Source organism: Passer domesticus, chromosome Z, assembly GCF_036417665.1.
Source record: "Passer domesticus isolate bPasDom1 chromosome Z, bPasDom1.hap1, whole genome shotgun sequence".
In the NCBI taxonomy this organism is placed as follows: Eukaryota; Metazoa; Chordata; class Aves; order Passeriformes; family Passeridae; genus Passer; species Passer domesticus.
The window spans coordinates 73,835,815-73,856,517 of record NC_087512.1 but is presented as its reverse complement, the minus strand read 5'-3'; the positions used below and the strand labels follow the sequence as shown (position 1 = coordinate 73,856,517).

At 36.9% G+C, this 20,703-nt stretch overlaps 1 long non-coding RNA gene across 5 annotated transcripts in view; it reads left to right on the top strand.

Annotated features, from left to right (window-relative positions):
* The first annotated feature begins 20,528 nt into the window (after positions 1-20,528).
* The window catches only part of LOC135289428 (uncharacterized), a 148,118-nt gene continuing 147,943 nt past the window's right edge, over positions 20,529-20,703 (top strand). For all 5 annotated transcript variants that reach the window (XR_010352176.1, XR_010352174.1, XR_010352173.1 and 2 more), the window contains exon 1: positions 20,529-20,658. This is a non-coding gene — a long non-coding RNA (uncharacterized LOC135289428). The remainder of the gene's footprint in view (positions 20,659-20,703) is intronic.

Below are 20,703 nucleotides of genomic sequence, written 5' to 3'. Positions count from 1 at the left end.
ATAAAGTCATTTATCCAGTAATACTTAACATTACCTTTCAGGCTAGTCAAACAATGCTGTATGACTTACAGTCAGGTCCAAAAAATTAATGTTGATTTCAATGAGAGAATTATTGGTAGAGTAGGATTTGTTTTAAAGTACTAACTAGATAGCTGAAATCAGTTAAGCAACTTACATAGCAGACACTTATTCTCTGTAGTCAATATCCTACAGGGCTGTTTGTCCCATCCTATGACATATTTGAATTTATTGTTCTCTGCAAAAGCCTGATTTCTCTACTAATTTGAAAGAACTCTGTCTGACTAGAGAAAACTAATTCATAACTCCTGGAGATTTTCAGCATGGTGCCCTTCCTTCCAGTCATAAAGAAAGCAGCAAGTCCTAAAGTGGCTTTCACAGAGTACTGAACTCATTGCATCCTGGACCAGCTCTAATACAGCTGCTGCAGAGAGGCTTGTTCTCCTCAGGGGTCTCACCTCAGTGTGATAACAGACCTATGCCAAAAAAATTGAACAGAGGAGTTGTTCATATCTTCATACCCCAACCACGATCAAAAGAATATATTTTTTGCATTTTCTTTTTCCTTCTTATTACTTACCCAGTCTACTCCCATTTTACAAAAGCAGAGATGTTGAAATTTCATTGCATAATACTGAATTTGAAGAAAAGCACTGAAAAAGAATTGGTTGATACAACGGACCAATTCCCTCAAAATAATCACTGACACTTTCTTCTGCTGACAGAGCTGATGGGAAAAATTGTTGTGATATGCAGCCTCAGATATTTATTACCCAGCACAAAGCTGTTGTGAGGCATCATTGATGTTTAGTCTGGCAAGCCCTTCTCCAGCAGATGGCATTCATAGCTTGTTTCTCCTTGATAATGCACCAAAACCACAGTGATGACTATGCCTAGTCAAAGCTCTCTTGTTTCTGATCAGTATGCCTGCTTCAGCTCTGCACCAAAAATTTTAACCCGAGCATCAGTTATAAAATATAATTGATTTATAAAATAATAAAGGAGGAAAAGACTATAAATAGCACCTCTTTTGTAAAATTTATGTGAGTGATTTTTTCCCTCAAAATAAAAGCCTCGGGTTCCTATGACTTTTACTTTCTTTGTATTATGATGCTTGTCAAGTGCTCAGGAAAATAAAAACAGGTCATGAAACTAGTGTGTGTGTGTGCATGTCTGCTATTATAAAATAAATCTATTTTTCCCTTTTTTTTTCATATTTTCATTAGCTAGGGGTTCCCTGATGAACCTTAATTTATATAACATAGAATGTCTTAGGAAAATTCATTGCCTTCAAAAAGATGGGGTATTAATCACTATTTAATAACAATAAAAAATGTAGTCAGAGATTATGGTACATTTGCTCATTTTATCTTGATAAAGCTCTTTCTGAGCTTCCATCAAGGTCTGTTGTGTTCTATTTCTTTCAACAAGTTCCATGTTGACAGGATGGCACAAATCATGGTCTTTCAATAGGCAAAGTGAATATTACTGCTGTTGTGGAACTGTACGTTTCTATTTCAAAGAATTTGGAACTTGAAAAAAAGAACCACTCAGGGACAAAAAATTGCAGCATATATGCAGCTGTGTATTAAACTAGCATTCTAAAATATTTTGTGCTATTTGTTCCTATTACATTCTAATGAGTATTAGTTTTCAATTAGTTGCCAATTTTGTGAGAAAAGGAAACACTTATCATAAACATAATTCCTGCACACATGTAAGCAAAAGCTCATATTCTTGTCAGACTCAAAAATGCCATAAAGGATAATTTAACCAGAATACCACTGCACCAAGTAAATACAGAGTGAGGGAAAGTTGTCCTGATCTTTAATGCACCTAGAATTTTGCTACACCTCTAATAATGTGCACTAAGTAAATATAACACCTTGCACCCTTAAGTAAGTGCACCCTTAATACTGTGCTGTTAAGTATGATGTTAATTACAAATGTTCTTATATACGGTTTCTCAAAGTGTTATAGTATTTTTGAATACTGGGCAAAAGATGCTCCCAGATATGCTTGCATGAAGGAAAAATGCAGCTAGGTAAAATGCAGCGGTATGGTACTGCAGAGCACAGCACTTGGATGCAGGTAACAGCTGATAAGGAAACTCCTAACACAATATAGAGACTTGTCATTGTCCTGCATTGCTACATCTATCCCTCTTTGGTACTTGCTGGGAACCTCTGACAGCTGCTGGTCATTTATGTGGACTCTGTGAGCTGAGTTGTCCTTATTTAAGTTTTCTAAGCAGATGTCAGGCATGAGGAGAACAACAAATCACCTAACAAAGATAGCAGTTTTCTGTCAGGTGCTTAAAAAAAAAGAGAAGGCTGGGGCAGTTAGAAGCCAGACTGATAGTCTTATGCTTGAAGGAGCTAGACGTAGATCCTTTGCGTGTTGTTACTTCTTCAGCTGCCTAAGGACCAGTAATTTTATATTTCTTTGCTTCATTTCCTGACTTGCAGCTTGGTCATGTTAGTGTTTCTTTGCTTGTAAAAGGTTCACTGATTTTTTTTTTTCTGTTCCAAGCCACTGCGATACTCATTGTGAGTACCTTACAATGTATAGATGAGAGTTCCAGAGAGAAATTGTACACGTGGTTATTATACTTAGAAAAGACAGAGAAGATCTTTCTACAGTATTAGTTTGGCAAACTCAAAACAGGTACCTATTTTCCTGAAAGGATGGGATCAGGTTATTTTACATTAACTTTTATTTTCCACTTCCCCTTGATGATGAATATGATTAAAGGATAATATAATATGTATGGAGACTGGATGGAAATTTTCAGTGGTCATCAAATATCATCAATAGATTTCAGCTCAATAATTCACCATTCTTTTTGTCTCTCTCTATTTTACAAAAATGCAGAAGTGCACTATGAGATGTATCTGGATATATTGAAATTGTTCACACAGTGGTTTTCTCTGTGTTGTGATCTGTACTTCTCTTTAAGATCTTCCCTAATCTTGGGATCTCCTCTGGTCAAAATGACCCCGAGATGTATTAAAAGTCTCTTTTCCCCAACCCAGCTGTTGAAGAAGGAGTCAGAAGTCTTTGGCTGTTGTTCTCAAGGTATTGTTTATTATTTCTTATCTAAAACATTTTCTGTCTGGCCTACCAAGGTCTGTTCTGCAGGTCAGTTTGAGACACACTGCCCTCCCCCTGGGCTGGCATTGTCTTTTATACTATGACCTAGGTATTTGATATTTACAGTTATTTTCCAATACTTATCACCTATGTTAGACAGTGACTTTCTACCCTAAATCAATCCAAAAAAGCATCATCAAGGAGATGGAGGCTAGGAAGAAGAAGGAAGAACAGGACAATGCCCAAATTCCTCCATCTTGTCCCTAGACCCCCATAGTCAAATTCTTCAAAATTCCACCTTTCACCCTGTGACAACTACTGTTATGCTACTTAAACTTTTGTGACTTGTAATTCTTCCTGTAAGGTTGGTAATTTTCTCCATGGGTTGAGATCAAATTCCCAAGTGTCTTTGGCTTCCTGCCAGGGTCTCTGAGCCCCTGCCCGGGCTTTGAGCCACCCAGGGCATCCAGAGGGATGTGTTGGGTTCTGATATCCAATACTAGCAGCCTGTGATAGAAATTGTAAGAATCAAAGTCACTTAACTGCTGAATATTCAGAGTTTTACAACAAAGTTTGATACATGTGATAGCCAATCTTTGCCTATTTTATAGGATTTTTTTTTCTTTTCCTTTGGTGATGAAGCAGGTAACTACACACTTAAAATATGCCAGCTCAGCTGGTGGGCTGAGAATGACTGTCATGACAAACTGGATGCAAATTAGGCTATCAAAATTGGATGGATTAGGAAACCGGGGAGCAGGGTCTCATTAGACCCTTCCTGTCACTACTTCTGAGCTGCCTAAGAAAAGTTTTTGTAAAAAGTTGATTTAGCATGTTTGCTGTCTAGGATGGAAGTAAAGGTATTTAATTTGCGTGAAAGAATTTCAGAGACAAGTCAGAGAGATGATTCTTCTCACAGGCATTTATTATGTTGTACAAATTTAAAATTCAAAATTTCCTGCAATTGTTTTTTATTTCTTGTGCTTATTAAATGTATTTAATTCATATGGTAATGAAAATGTTTAACTTCAGGAATTTTCTGGTTTTGTGGTATTTGATATTCCAAAAAGAGATTTGGAGATTTGTTTTGAGGTCAGTATCCTTGAGGATATGTAGGGGGAACTGTGTTCCAGAATTCTGCTGTATTCACCTCGGGGTGACTAACTGGCCTATCTGTTACCTGCGTATCCTGTTTCAGCTTTGCATCTACCTTTTCTGCTTTTCCTTGCAGTTTTGCCTTACAAAAGACTTTATAAGATGGACCCACATCTGCAGTTGCTGCAGTAATTGCAAAGTTCTTTTTGGAATATTCTGGTAATGAGTCAAAGCTAGTACCATTTGGAGGGATTTCTTTTCCCTTCTTTGAACAGCTTTTCAGCATGAGTGAGGTACAGAAAAAGCTTTTTGCTATGTCTGCTGTTGGAGCATTTCTGTCTATTGCTTTTCTGTTTTCAGCAGTTCATTTGCAGTCTGTGCTTTCTGATTTTTTCCTGGATTCATGTTATCATTAAGTTAACTACAGTCTGTTCCTTATTTTCTCAGAGTCTGATGCTGAGTGGTGTTTGTTGAAGGCTTCTCAAGAATGCTGTGCCTTATCTGCTTTATTGACAGGCTGAGGTTTGAGGCTTTTTGATTGCACACATTTGTAAGAGTTTTTCCCTCACTGCTTTTGACTGGTCCATTTCTTCGTTTGAAATTTCCACACAGAGTTTCATTTCTTCCAAATATGGTACTTTCTTATCACTGCAGTGCTTGCTTCAATTTCTGTTTCCAATGTAGATCCATTTATCTCATCTTCCAGTCACTCCTTGAATTCAGTGCTTGCTCATATGTGTCTTCTGTTTTGTCTGATACTACCTGCCTGGCCTCAGTATGGGGATTTGTCCTGTCACAGCTTTTGCTTCCCAAGGTCTCCAGGCTTATCTGATTCTTGTTCTGAGTCTGTTGGTGTCCAGCTGTGCCTGCAGTGGTTTGAGTCATACTAACTCTGAACATTCTTTGTTTTTCTTCAATTTCACAATGTTTACATTTGTCTGCTATGATGGTATCTTGGATCTGTTCCTCTACTAAAAGGAGAAATCCCCGTGTAATCTGTTTACTGTGAATTTTGTATTGTTACTTGTCCGTGTTCTTAATCATAATTTTTTTAAAAAATGCTTTTACTTCATTTTAGTTGATCATGGTTTTCATGGTATTTTGCTTTTGACAGATGACCAGACTGGGAAGATAGTTCAACTGGTTGATACAACCACATATTTTGTTATGTGTTAAATTCTGTGATTTTTTTTTCTTTAATGAGAAAAAGTGTACTTTCAGCTCTGCCTTTGAGTATAAAATGCAAATTGATAGTTTTAAAATTCATTCCTAGCCACTGTTAAGTGCATGTTATGCCTTTAGATAACATGCTGGGTGTTTCCGCAAGATTTACTTTTCTCAAGAAGCTTGAGGGGTCTGCCATTGCAATGCCAGAGGTGATTTAAAATTTCCCTATGTCCACACTCTGGACACAAAACTGCACAGAATGGGTAAGATTTAACAGTTTTGTTTGAAATCTTGCATTTGCCTTATGAATTCAGCAGAACTTTCCATTAGATGAGTGAATGTTTTGCTCTGGCTGCCATAATAAGAACTCCTATGGTGTATGCTGTTCTTCTGTATGGGACAGGGTTAATACAGCACTTTCACTCTTGCATGTAACCACATTTCAGGTCATTTGTTGTCCACCTGTCCACCTCCCTGACAATTACTAGTTGGGTTTTTTTTTTTGGTTTTTTTTTTTGGTTTTTTTTTTTTTTTTTTTTTTTTTTTTTTTTTTTTTTTTGGAAACCTCCCTTAACAACCAGCAGTTATCAGGGTAATTAACAAGTAATTATCAGGTACACATTTCTTTTCAAGCAGCACAATAGTTTTCTGTGTCCTGAATTTTTGGAGCTGGCCTGTGCAAGGGGTGGTTGAAACACACTTGCTTCTTGGAAAAAATGAGTGATACAGGGTGTGAGGCTGGTGGGGGGTAGCGAGACCTGTACCCACTCCCTTGCTGTCTCCAGCTCTGGCACCACAGTATCAGGAATGTGCCCCGAATGAGCCAGGCTGCCTGATCTTGTGGTCGTCTTGTGTGTTTGGATTGTGTACACTGGTGGGGCAGATTGAGAAGTGAATTCCACATTTCACTATCTCTTTGCTCGACATTGTACTGAGTGGTCCTTTCTCCACTAACAGTAATGACATGAGTGTACTGCCATTTACTTCATTTACTGGTGTCCTCCTTCAGAGGACTAGAAAACTAGAGTCAGACTTAAAGCATACATGTAGGTTACAGGAATTTTTTTTCTAGGGAAAGAAAATGCTGGGAAGATTCTTGAAGTAAAGTTAATGTTTTATTGCAGAGCTCTAATCATTTGAAACAAGATTTGAAATGAAGAGTTTTGTGATGGTAAGTGAAAATGTTTTGTGATGGTAACTCAAAAAACTTGTTGTAGGCACAGTAATCTTGTAAATGGTCTGCCTATCATCTAGAGACGTTTGGAATGGCATGTTGCATTTCTGTTCCTTTTTGTAATATCTTTTATAGCCTGATTCAAAACATACAGAAAATAAATTAATGAAAGTTAAATGTCCTTAGTTTTCCTGTCATGTAGTCCTTACCCTTTTTCTAAACAAACAGTAAGAAACCAATTTTAGCCTGGGATGTACAAACACATTTCTCTCTATATCAATATAATTTTGCTGTGATCTATGGCATTATATTAATTTGAATTTTCATTCACTCTCCTCTTTTTTGGAAATGTTTAGAAACTGATTAAACAGGAATAATGCTAGGAATAGTAATTATATTCTGTAGGATAGAAGAATTATCTAAGATTAGCCATGGAACTTATTGTACTTGAGGTTTAGAAGGGAAAATGGAGACTAACAATTATTAGTTAAATTATTTATGTAGTTATAAATAAATAAATCAATAAAATACTCATTGGAGCAGTGCTGAATAAAATATTTTCAGAAGTAAAATGGATCTATCATAGCCATTTGGATGCTAATAACCAGCTTCAGCTTGCACAGCTGTGCTGAATGACTGCTTGTTTTACCGTACATGAGATTTGGGAACTCATAAAATAATTGAAAAATACACTGAACTCCTGTAATTTTTAATTTCTAGTTAACTTCTATTTACACAGCTTTTTCAGTTGCTGGTGCATATGGGGACAAGGACCCCATACATGTCATAAAATATGTTTGTAAGCCACAGCTCTTCCTGCAATTCCAAATCCACTTAATTGAAATTTTCTGCAAAAGTACAAGCATCCTGTGAATATCTATATGGCAGATGTGCTACTCCAAATGACTGACTATTCCTAAATGTCATCTTAAAGCTTAATTGACAAATCTAGATAGAAGGAGTTGAAATAGATAGGAGAGGCTGACCTACAAGCACAAATTTTTTGTGTTAAGAATCATGATATGTACTGAAACCTTGAAAATATGATGTTTATCCTGTAGTGTTCTCTGTGGATTATTAGTGACCATGGATGTTAATATATTTTTAATATTACTTTAAGCTTTTCTGTAAGTTTCAGACATTAAATATGTTGCAGTGCTGCTTTTCTCCCTTTTAAATACTTGTGAGCAAAAATGCTGAGAAGAAAGGGAAAGCTGGGAAAAGAGTACCTGCTTAGAAATTCATGAACCTACAGGCATGCCAAAAGTGAATTTAAGTACTCAAATTCTTCTCATGACAAAGCAAGACAATATCAAAGTTTCTAATGTCTAACATCACTCATTTGCTGCTGGTCTCTCCTTTCCTTTCCCTTACTTTTTTCTTATTTGTGTCTACATTTTTAGTTCAGTCATTTTGGAAATGCCCTTTCCTGAGAGCTCACTGATGTTTCACTTGTTCTGTAGAAAGTACTTTCAGGAAAAGGAAAAGGAAAAGGAAAAGGAAAAGGAAAAGGAAAAGGAAAAGGAAAAGGAAAAGGAAAAGGAAAAGGAAAGAGTGGAAGGGAGAAGTAAAAGGTAGAAGAGAGGGAGAAAGGCAAGAAAAAGGAAATGGGAGAGATGGGGGAGGGTAAGGAGAAGGGAAAGGGGTATGGGAAAAATTAGGAGAAGCAAGAAAATGCAGGTGCGTTAATAAATTTTTGGAACTTTTCTGCTGAATTTCATTTCCACTCCCAATAATCTCAAAAAGTGATTTTTTTTTTAATAACTTACATAACTTGTACTTTGCATTGATCTCTGTGAATGCACAACAAAATTTATACTATCAAGGACAAATGCAGTTGAATCATTCATGAAGGAAGTCACAGTAGCCATTAACAGATGGAATTTTCTTTTCTAATGCTACCAGCCTTAGTTCTCCAGAGGCTCTGAGGCTGTTTTCCTTCCACAGTGTGTGCTCTGTGCCGTGTTCCCCTCAGTATTTGCCACTAGTCAGACATTATGAAGAATACTGACTTCTGCATAGTGAAGTGTAAATTTCTTGAGTATTAGACCATAGATGTATCCTTTTAAAATAATGTCACATAATGTATATATGAATAATAATTAGAAAATAAACCAGCCAGGAATGATGATACTCTGTATTAAATCACAATATAGTTCTTCCCAGGGTTGTTCTTGTCACCAGAGATTTAGCTGCAAATTTACACAGCAGTCCTGCTACATTTTCTGCTTTGTAAATCTTGCTAACTGGTAATGGGGATTGTCAACTCCTGAGCCCAACAAATGTATCTAAACAGATATACATCTGTTGTATGTGAAAGTACTTACTGAGTGGGCATTCTATTCCCATTGAGACAAAAAAGTCACCAGTAAGGCATATAATTTTTCCTTCAAAACTCAGTGTTTGGGACGGAAACAAGACAAAAGAAACAATTTTAAGGAATATTTTAATCACAGACCAATGACAACAGTAAATCATCTGAGTGGGTCTGACTCCATGAAGTCTAAGTAGGTGGGATTCTTCTGGTCTGTATACATTTAGAAAAAATCCAAACCCTGGAACCTGGCCTCTATCTGGAAGACATTAATAGGTGAAGCTCTGAAAAAAAACATCAGTGAGCAGGTGAAAACTAGGCAAAAGCCTCAAGCAAGATACAGCTGAGCTTCCTTCTGCTGTTTGATCTGTTTCTCTCACTCTTGCACAGTGTAAAAACAACAAGTGAGTTTTAGGTAACGCAGCAAGTCACACCAGTTAAAAGTATTTATTGCCATATTTTTAAATGTTTTTATAGAGACTTGAAATATATGTACAACCACCAAGACTTTCTGAGAAACAAAAAATATTATTACATTTTTATTCCTGGTCTAAATGGTTTATGCGGGAGTTAAGAGCATGTGATTGTCACTCAGCTAAGAAAATACAGCACTTAATTAAATATTCTGCACATGCTTAGAGAACTAAATTTAGGCAGCCATTTATTAAAGACATTTATTCATACTCTTTCCAGTTGAGATTTCTGCATTTATGGATGATAAACTACCAATGTCTGAGGGTCTTTATTGTGGGTGTTTTCAGCCTTTGTTTCAAATAAGAAAACCTTATTCAAAACAAAGGTTTTATCTGCTTACTGAAGCCTGACAGAACCTCTCAAGAAAAATACTTGCATTTCTCTTTTGAAGGCATATTTCTTTTGCTTTTTAATGGTGATAATATATAAATATCTCTGCTTAGAGTTTCAGCAGAACCTTGGAAATGCAGTGGTAGATGAAATGAAACAAATTATGAGAAGGGCTAAAAGGTGGTTACGGCTGGTTTTGTAATTCTTTTATCCCTGGATAATTCCATGTATCCTTATAGCTATAGCAGAGTTGTTCTTGTTTGATAGTCTGTCTCCGTTAATGACTGGATTTAAATATTTTATGTGAAGTTTATGAAATTATAATGTGTAGGCACTCTAGGATTCACCATCCACTTTAAAAATACCCTGCTATTCTCTTCATTTAATGGTAGACATCTGTAATGATATGTTACTCTTCTGAACTTTATTTGAAGTAATGCAAGCAAAGGCCAAATACTTTCTGAAAGTAATTCCCAGTCCTATAATAATTTTTTTTTGTTTGTTTCAAGATAATCTCAGTCTATGTGCATATACGCAGGTGGGGGAAGTCTGTCCAGAGGAAGAAATTTAGTTTTTTCAACTGAATGCTCAAGGCTTCCACAAAAATTCACAGTGGCTGCAGGGCTGGCAGGAAAACTGAGAAAAGAGTTTTTTAACAAGGGCAAGAGACACTTTCATGCAGTGTCAGTACTTCAGAATTGCTGTAGTAGTCCATTAAACTTATGTAAACCTATCACAGGAGGAAAGGGAAATTTTTACCAATCAAAACCTTAATTAGGGCACAAAGCTAAAATCCAAATAAACAGCTATATCATTTTTTTTTTCTGTGACCCTGGATATTGGTGCTTATACCCAACAGAATTTTCCAAAACATGTATAATATGTTAAGCTTCACAGAATTTTCTTTGTTCTTTATCTCTTTTTGCATTGACATCCAAGTTTCTGTTATCTGCTACTGTTTCTTCTGCTTCAAACACCTTTCTCATCCCCCACTCCCCACCCTTTAACAAGGGTACCCTGCTAGTGCTTTAGAGACTGTACAATCCTTGGAGACATGAATTTAAAACATTTTTCCTAGTGCTTCCACTTGTTTGAAACAGACTGCATTTAAGATTTTTTTTTAAACTGCAATTTCTCACACACCAAAAATCATACTTAGTTTCAAGATGCTGGGCCTTCCTGCCAGTGAAGGACACTATTCTTGCTCCTGTTCTTAGAGCATTGGCAAATCCTTGAAATTGCAGAATGCTCTTGGTATCTGGTAAATTTGTATTCCTTAGCCATACCCATTGACTAATATTTGAGTGGGTTTTGATTGGGATACCCTGGTGAGGAACTATTCCATTTTTGCAAGAGAATTGTGACACACTGCAAATTTTGGTGCTTCTGTTACATATTTTCACATTTTCAATATTTACAGTGCAGTGTAGAAGCAAAGCTTAGAGGTTCATTGGTGAGAAAGTTTTAAAATCACATCATTGGGAGAAATGACTTCTACAAAGAACCAGGAAATTAGAGTTATTTCCACCTGGAATGGATGAGAATTTGCCACCTGCTCATGGGTGCAGAATCAGGATATTGGAGACCACAACAGCATGTTTTAAAAATTAAATCAGGATACAAAGAATGCCTATTCCAGTGGTACAGAACCAGGCAGTTTTATGATGGTCTTGCTGTAGTTCTCTCTGCTGAGGGTCTAGGTGGGAATTCTTTAATAAACTAAAGGCACAGTCCCTTTTTCACCAGGTGGTATTTGTGCTTTGAAGTCATGGATTGATCTTTCAGCAAATCCAGCTTTCAGATGCCAAAATCAATGAAATGCACAATGCAAAAGGATGATACAGCGCAAACTGATACAGGTTAATTTCCCCTCCTTCTCTTTGCTTCAACATCCTTAATGCCTCTGAAGCAAAGAGCCTTCAAAGAACCTAAAGAAAAGTAACAAGAGCAACAAAAATCTAGTTTGTTGTATTCCCTCAGGATTTTTGCCAGATACCTTTCATCTGTCTTCTTCTCCAGAAGAAACTCATACTGCATCTTGGAGCATATTGGTCAGAAATGCAGTCTTGCGTTCTTACCTGATTTGGATTAAAGTTCCACTGCTGATTGCTGTATTAATAAATGTGAAGTCACAACCTTGAGTTCCTCCTGCTATGTGTGTCCTTTCCTTTCTCTAAATTTCAATTCCAGCCATGAAACTTCCTTACTGCTGTGGATATCTTTCCATGCTGGGCTTGCTGATAGGAAGCTGACCTTAGGTAGTCTGAATGGTTTTATTCTCTACAGTAAAAATTTGGAATAGCCATGCCTACATAGATGTAAATGTGTAGAATAAACTAGTCATACTCTGGGAATCATGAATAGTTGAATTTGTCGTAAGAAATGGTAGATGAAAACCCCACTAATTGTACCTTGCAGTTGAAGATTGGATTTCATTACTTAGGTAGAACCTATTTTGTCAATATATGGTTTTATACCAAAATTCTAGGGTGATATTATGAATTTTCAATTTTGAAGTCAGCCTAAGAAAGTAAACCATTTTGTTTTACATAGAACTTTCTACTAAACAAGATGACTATATATACCTTCTGAAAAGAGGGTTTCAGGATAAAGGGAACTTTATATCCCTGAGTGTACTCTGTCAATCTTTCATCACCGGAGTCAAATTAGGCATGTCCTCTCTACTCAAAATTTTTAGCCACTGGTCTTAATCTTGCTTCTTTCCTTCTATTGCCAGCAGGTGATATCTGTACATACAGCTACTGAGTACAAAAAGATTGACACGAGGATGTTGCAATGGTGGCTTTGCCAAGTTATGAAAGGATCACCAGGAGGTGAGAAATGTTTATCCAGGCCCAAAGAGCACTGCCAAGCTCCACTGCTGCCAGCCTCACCTCAATCCAAGCAGTTCATGTTTTCTGACTGTCTTGTTGATGTTGAACCACAGTGAACACTAAAGGCCTTGTAACAGATTCAGCAGGACAGTGAAAACAAGCAACACAAAATGTCTGTCTTAAACCAAACTGTGAGTGGAAAGAGCAAATGTGCAGGTGGTGGCAGAAGGCATGAAACCACAAGTAGTTATGGCAAGATTCACCTAGCCTATTCTTTTTTAAAATATGTGTGCATGAAAGAAGGCAGAAACAGGCCTAATAGCTCACCTGTTGGAGCCTGCTGGTCTCTTTGTGAGTTTGCTCACTAATCTGTATGCATGGCCAAAACAATATAATGGATAATCATTTACTACCACATCAGTGAGCTGAAATTCCTCAGTAAGAGATCTGAGGAACACCAAAACTGGTGAAAAGGAAAATTTAGACTGCTCAATTTAGAGCTGATAGAAAGTGAAATCTGCCTGGTAGTAGCAAGCATCATAGAAGCTCTGCTCAAAAGGACTCAAAGTGCAAGAACTGTATGCATTAAGAAAATCTGGAAGAAGCTCAAGAGCACTTTAGGAAAATGTAATTTATTCATTTAACTTAGAAAATAATGAAAGCAAGAGATGGTAGAAGTCCTTAAACAAATAAATAAAATATTTCAACCTGAGCTCACCACTAACACCACTAGTGAATTAGAAACTGTGTGGAAAACAATGGGCAGAAATCCATCTTGGTGTTCTGCTGAAGATTTGAGAGACAGAGAGGAATATTTAATACATTGTTTTCACCATATCCTGCCACTTTTTGCTGATCCATCCTCACTCTAAAATATTTTTCTAAAAATAATAAAGTAAATTATTGTATTTCAATTCATGTCTAATGCGTTTCATTTTGCCTTCATGCACCTTCACCTTCTTTGTAACTGCCATCAGCTTTTTGGAAACACAGATGAGATCTCTCCTTCCCTCTTTCTTCCCCAAGCTGAACCAGCCCATTTCCCTCAGGTTCTCCTTGTATATCCCAGGCTGCAGCCCCCCAACTGCTGTGGTGGCTCGGTCCCCTCCACATTCCCAGAATCCAGCAGGAGACCTTCCTGTGAATCACCCACATCAGTTTTTCCTCTATTACTATGTTAGGCAAAGAATTACCAGACAACCTTGCACAATTCTTGATTTTTTTTCTGATTTAAGACATGGAAGGTCAAGTATAACTGGTTCTAGTACCATAAAGGAAGGTTTTGTTCCTCCTAATAGCCATGCCATGCCAAGGAAAGGGAAAACCCTATCCTATCTGACTGTCATCAGTCATGAAAGAGCAGCTACAGAGAGCACATGTATTGATTAAAAGCAATTGACTTTCCTTGTGTGCTTGCACTATTGCAGGCCAAATACAGGCACATCTTCCAGAGCTCTCAGCTGCATACCAGGACTGAGTCACTGGTGAAGAGGGCAGATTTCCCTTGAGAATTTGACCATGTCCAGGCCCCATGGCACATTTTTTTTGCCACAATATGTCATCTAACACTTATTTAAAAAAAAAGTCAATATACTATCGGAAAGGCTCATGAGTTGTTGCCTCTTGACTTTTTCTTTGCTCTGTACATTCTTTATTTACAGATCTGTATTTCCAAGGACTAATCTGTTTTCTTTTGCATGATAAAATCTCTATCTCTGAGTTTTGGAATTAAGCTATGTACAGTCAAAATATTGTTAAATTTACATATTTTAGTGTGCCCCAGTTTCCTGTTTCCAAGATTTATGTTTAGGGTGTAAGTTCATTAGATATTTCTGAAGTTATGTGTAAGTTAAGGTGATCTTAAATGCTGTTCTTAGTATGAAAGATTTTTTAATCTTTTTTTTTAATGTATTTTAAAGTCTATCAGTGTCTTGTTGAAAAAAATTCCTTTGAATACAAGACTTCCTGAATCTCACCAGAGTGAGTGCTGACTGAATTCTGACATCAGCACCGAACCCAAAAGTTCTTTAATATTCTTTAGTTTGTATAAAGAAAATTCGGACTTAAAAATCTCCTTTGTAAGTCTGAATGTAGATATCACGTGACTCATGTGCTACTTCTGCATTTTGAGTACTTCAGTAACTATTACCTTTGCATTCTGCTGTTCCTTTGAGTATTGCACTTAATTGAAGGGGATTGTTGCACAGACACAAGTAAATGTGAAAATGCTCAGTGCATGTGAAATACTCACATTTTTGTCCTGAACAGAAGCAACAATGTTATACCCACAATGTGTCATTGATATAAGACAATTTAAGGGATGCACAAAGACCTTTATGCTTATGATACATAGGGAATCTATTATTACACAGCAACTATAGCAAAAGTAGAAAAACTGGGGAGTATTTTTTCTCCATATGGGAGCTGCCGCATTATGTTGATTTTACAATGAGCTTAATTAGATGTCTGTAGAGGAGTGTTTGATTTTTATGCCAATTGAATATAATTTGCCACAGCCCAGGGGAAAAAAAAAAGCCCCAAACAAAAACTCCCAAATCCCCTAAATCATTCAGCTTTGAAATGGTATGAGAAACCAGAACAGGTGATTTAGGAAATAGCCATGAAGTGTATGTCTAAGAAATGAAAAGAATGTGCCAAAGCAATAAAGATGCTGACATATTTCTGGTTTTGAAGGAACTAGAGAGTTAAAGGACAGCACTAAATGTCTCATAAACCCCTCTGTTCTTATGATATATCATGGCATTAGACTTGTAATGCAAACAGGGAAGAAAATCCAGCTACCCTTACTCAACTGGACAGCTTCTGCAAAGTCAAAATATTCTTTAAGATAGAAGCGGTAGGGAAGAATCCCAGAGGGAGATTAATGAATCCAACAGAAAATTACTTCAGCTTAATTTCAAAGGTTTGGTGATTCATAATAAGGATCCCTACTTCCCACCTTCCCATTGTAGGAAAAGGCTGACACCAGTTGCTGCAAGGGAGACAAAACCTGAATTCAGTTACAGAATCAGAATGTGAAGGTTCATAATTCAGAAAAGTACACAGTCTTTCACTTTAGACTCCCTTAAAGTAACATGAACTGTTCACAATAAAACCAACCAAAAGCCACACCCACAAATTTCTGGTTTTGGTTTTTTTTGGTTTCACTTCCTGACATACAAGTAATAAAATAATAAATAGGTAAACTGACTCCTGTGAAGAGATTTTGTAAAACATGTCAAAATTATATACCAAATAAATATACATGCATCTACAACTCAGAAGGCATGTAAACATTTGAATAGGTTGTTTTTATATTGCTAGGTATATATGTGTGTGTATATAGAGATAAATATAAATATATATAAAGAATTTAGCCAAAAATTTTATGTGTTGGGGAGGATTATGGAATAAAACAAAAAATCCCAAATCCCCAGAATTTTTTTTTCCTGAGATTGCATGAGGGTTTTTTTAACATCTTGCATAGCTGTTCAGATAAAGAATATCCTTCCATTTTCAGGTGTTTATTTCTTAGCAAATAATTTTGTAGAAATTAATTTGCCAGTTTCTCCTAAAGGTCTGTTAAAAAAACCCAAGTAAACAAGGCTTTTATTACTTTAAAGGACAGTGCCCCTATTTAATTTTCTGTTATAATGTGGAGTTTTATGTGTTCTTGCTGCAGCTGTAAGAAAAAAACAGAGATGTCAGATCTCAGTATATCATATCCCGAGTGTATCTTTCCATCTAATCTAGCAATACGTGTGCAGAATGGGAGTCTGGCTGTTTCCTGAGTTAGATGAACATTGTCCAACAGCACTATTGTGATTGCGGGTGCTTTTCTAGCAGCAGAATCATATCAGAAATACTGAAGCAATTTGGCTGAAGGTCACTCTGCGCGGGGCCAGACCACAGGTATGGGCAGCTGCTTATCTGAAGTGAGACATCACAAAAATTGCTCTTGGGCTTCTGAAACCAATGTTGTGTTTTCCTACCCATGTCCTTTCAATCTAGCTGTTGAAAGGAAGAGATACCTGCAAAATGAGTTAAGTTTGGGGGGAACTGTCTTTTGCAAACAGAATAAATATTCTAGGAATTTTTGCTCCAGGCATTTCTATGTGAGCGGGCCCCTAGTAGGTCCCTTGTTTACCTAAATTTGCAAATGACAGAGGAAAATTATAAGCAAAAGTGCTGGAAAAAGAGCTCCAACTGCGAATGCATGCTTCTTTGGCACGAGATGTGATAAAATTCTGTGAGAAATTTAACTCCACTAATGGTAGTAATGAAGTTGCCTTTTATTATATTTTTATTATATTACATATATTATTATATATTTGTTTTATTATATACCTGAGTCAGTTTCTTTTTCTTTCAGTGAATCTGATCTGACCTGCTGTAGCATCTAAAGACAGAGCTCTGCTCAAAAATAAGCCTGTGTTATGTTTTTCCTGTGCCCTTCTCTGAAGCTGTGTGCAGACACATAAACCCTGTATGTGGGCTATTGGAGACCATGTCTCTGCTCACAGGATTGGCAAATCTACCACTTCCCTGGAGAGGTTGTTCCAATGGCTGACTGTTCTCATCATGGGCTGGCTCCTGGTGCTGAGCCAAGACTGAGCACCAGCCACTTCCCAAGGAGTTGTCATCCCTCTTCAACAAAGCTGTGCTTTTCTTCTCCATAGGACATAGAGCAAAATAGAGTTAATATTATAGACTCTTTTTCAGATGTCTTGCAGGCTTAGAGAAAATGCTGTGGACATTTTTTTCATGTTTGTCTGAAATTGAAGTTTTATTGGTATATTAAAATCATGGGACGCTGTTGATGTGTGCTAACACGTGATAGATAGAAATAGTTTAGAATTGTTAGACTGTGATTTGGTCACAAAGGCCACATCCTTCAAGTGCAGGATGAAAAATACTATTTTGCAGACCACACAAAGTGAAAATACTGTAATATGCTGCCTTTGGATATTTGTTAAAAAGTGTGGCTTTGTTCTGGAGATGTTTGTAATGGACCAAGTGTTGCCTATATTTCTGCAGCTAACACAAAGTGTGAAGCCTAAATAGTGTCCTCTGTCAGGTCAATAGAAATGTGGACATATGGTCACCCCCATCTTCTTCATTTTGGAAATGAAAGGTGTTCCACTGGAGCTTAGACCAGTAATAACAATAGGCTTTGATAAAAGAGAGCTCAAAACTTTACTGTGTTGACTTTACTAGGCTGTCTGGACTTGAGTTAGAATAACTTCTTTAGTATCCTTATGATGCAGAAATTATGTTGTGTTTATTTTCCTTTGTCTAGACGAAAGTATATTCTGAAATCTAAACTTGTTTTCCTCTATCTAGCATTGTCAGTTGCCAGCTGGGTAGATTTTTGTTTAGCCTTTTTTTCTGGGGTAAAACTACAACTTTAAAATCACATTTCACTACTTTATCCTGAATTTTTACTGCCCAAACTTGGAAAGCAGTCTCATAATGCTTTTTTTAGTTAAATTCAGCCAGACTTTAGGACTGATTTTGAAGTATGGTCTGGAGGTGACTGTCTTCTGCTGATCCCACAGGAGGCTTAAGGTCATCTCTCTCTGAGTTTATGGAAGGTTTTTTCCCAAGAAATGCCAGCTACTTTTGATATTGCAATACTAATCATAAAGGAACTAAGCTAACAGCAAAGGAAACATGTTTAGCTATAAAGAAAACTTGTTATTTCAAGCTATATAAGAATTTAAAAGTTAATACATCTCTAACAGAATGCCACTTTAAAAATGTCACTTCTGAAAGCAAAGTCGTTGTTTTGGTGTTTGGCTGCTGCCCTGGGAAACCTAGGTTCATGGGTAGGTTTCAAGGGTGCAGGTGAAATGTGCTTCCACTCAGGAATGGGAGTCACTGTTGGAACATTTTAATATCTCCTTGGTCAGGCTGAAAAGGAGAATCAATAGAGACCCGAAAATGCAACAGAGTATTAAGTAGAAAATCCATTGTAAAACATCCTATTGTCCGTGCTGTATTTAAGTGCAGTGGGGGAACTGGGCTATAGCTGGATATCTTTGCAGAAGATTGAGTGATAACCTGAGCACTGCCTGCAATTGTTCATTAAAATAGTTGAACAAATACAACCATTGAAGGAGTTTTAGGCTGATAAAGGTACAAAATAGAGAAAGGAAATAAAATAAACCTTTGTAGCCAAATGACTGTAAAAAACAGTAAGTGCCGATTTATCAAAAAAAGATGAATAATTCTTAATGAGAAAACATATCAGCAGAAATCTCTTTTTTTGCAATGACAGACTGACTTACAGGTTTATCAATCTTTTTCCTTCTGACAAGTGATTCAGAAAAATTGCTTACAGAATATCTTCAAGAATGAGCAACAGCTGTGCTTGCAAGACATTTTTCTGCCACTAATACTTAAAGTCTGATACTCAGACTACGTTGGTATTTGTGATCAAATTTCTGCTGGCTTCAGTGGTACCAAATACTAGAAGCTAAGCAGGCCCCAAGGGCACTCTGCAGGAGATGACTGCCCATTTTTTTGGACAATCCATGTGGTCCAGGAGTGCTCATCAGAGTCACACCAAGGTCCTGCTGGCTGAGCCAACCTTCAGGGTTTGTGAGCTGGGTTTCAGGAACACATCTCCATGTGCAACGGGAAATAATGCCAGTCACACACCTCATGGTTCCAGCCCTGCTGCTTAGCCCTTTTGTAGTCTGTCTCTCTGTTTTTGAAAGAGAGGTCAGAATGAAAATGTTCATGGTAGATTATTCAAAATGGCTGGCACACTTAAAAACTCTAAAGAACCATTGGCAATGTGTAGCCTACAGATTACTTGTCTTAAATTTCATTCTCTGTGCACCCACCACTGAGATGTGTTTTTTTTTTTAAAAACTCACCCTTGATGATTCAGTAACATCAGACAAGCAAAAATTTCACAGTCAATCATTACTGATGCTTGAGCCAAAGTTGTCAGTGAGTTCTACTCATTCTCATTTTTAATCTTCTCCTCAAGAAGACCTGCGAATTTTACATCCTGAAAAAGGCTGATTTTGTCCTGACATTTCATGGTAAACTTATGAGAAAATAAATAAAGGGCAGTTCCATCTCCCTTTTCAGACAAAAACCCTTCTTTATCAAATAATGTTTCCCTGAGTTGAGATAGAGAAAGATAGAAAGCACTTTATCTTCATATTTCTGAATTTCCTTTTTATTTAGTCTTAAAGGATTTTCTCTGTATCTCTTATCAGATAAGGAGATTACTAAAATCCCATATAGAGAGTCTGAGCCATTTGCACCACCAGCAGAGGTTTTGTAACATCTCTTTATCTGGAGGTGGTCACCTTTAAACTAAATAACATGAAAAATACCTGTTAACCATAACATCAGAAGGATTTTGGATCCGTTCTTTGTTGGTATGCCACTTCCAGTGTGCTGAGACCAGAGGGTTTGACTATGATTTAGACTACAATTTTGATTTCCCTGTTCTTTGCTATGCATGGTTGATGCATGTTCTATGCTCCCAGGTCACTTTGTCTCTCTCTCTTTTTTTTTTTTTTTTTTTTTTTTCATTTTAGTGTGCAACATAACAAATATCCCACTAAATATTAGCCACCATTCTATCTAGTGGTGCTCTTTTATCCTTTCTGAATTTAGGTGAACATTTTGTTAGAGGAATTCTTCAATTACTGGGATTATTGTGTGTAGAGACCAATATGCCAAGAACTAAATACAGATTCCACTGAAGTCATATACAGTAGTTAAACCTCTTAAAAAGCCCCAGGATTTTCAGACATTGAAACAATAAGCGTGGTCATGCTCAGCAGAGTTTCCAAAATGTAAGAGTTTTATTCTAAAACTTTATATCTGTTTAGCTGGAGTGCAGTCTGACTCTTCTTAAGTGGAATCTGACTCAAGTGGAAAGATTCCTGTAGTTCTCTATTTTCACTCCTGGGGGCACATTTACTAACATTGCTTATTTTGCAAATTACTTGGACATCGGCTTAAGAAGTGAAAATGAATCTGTGAGCTCCAGGACATAAAGGTGACCATGGTCTTTCAGAAACAGAATTTTATCTTTGATTTTGCAGAATGAGCATTAATGGAAATCTCTTTGCTCCCAGACGGTCAACAGCTGAATGAGAAGTCATTTATGGTGGTTAAGATCTATCCTGGTAAGTCTAGAGATGCTGTGTGTGCTCTTTGGTATTGGGAGGTAA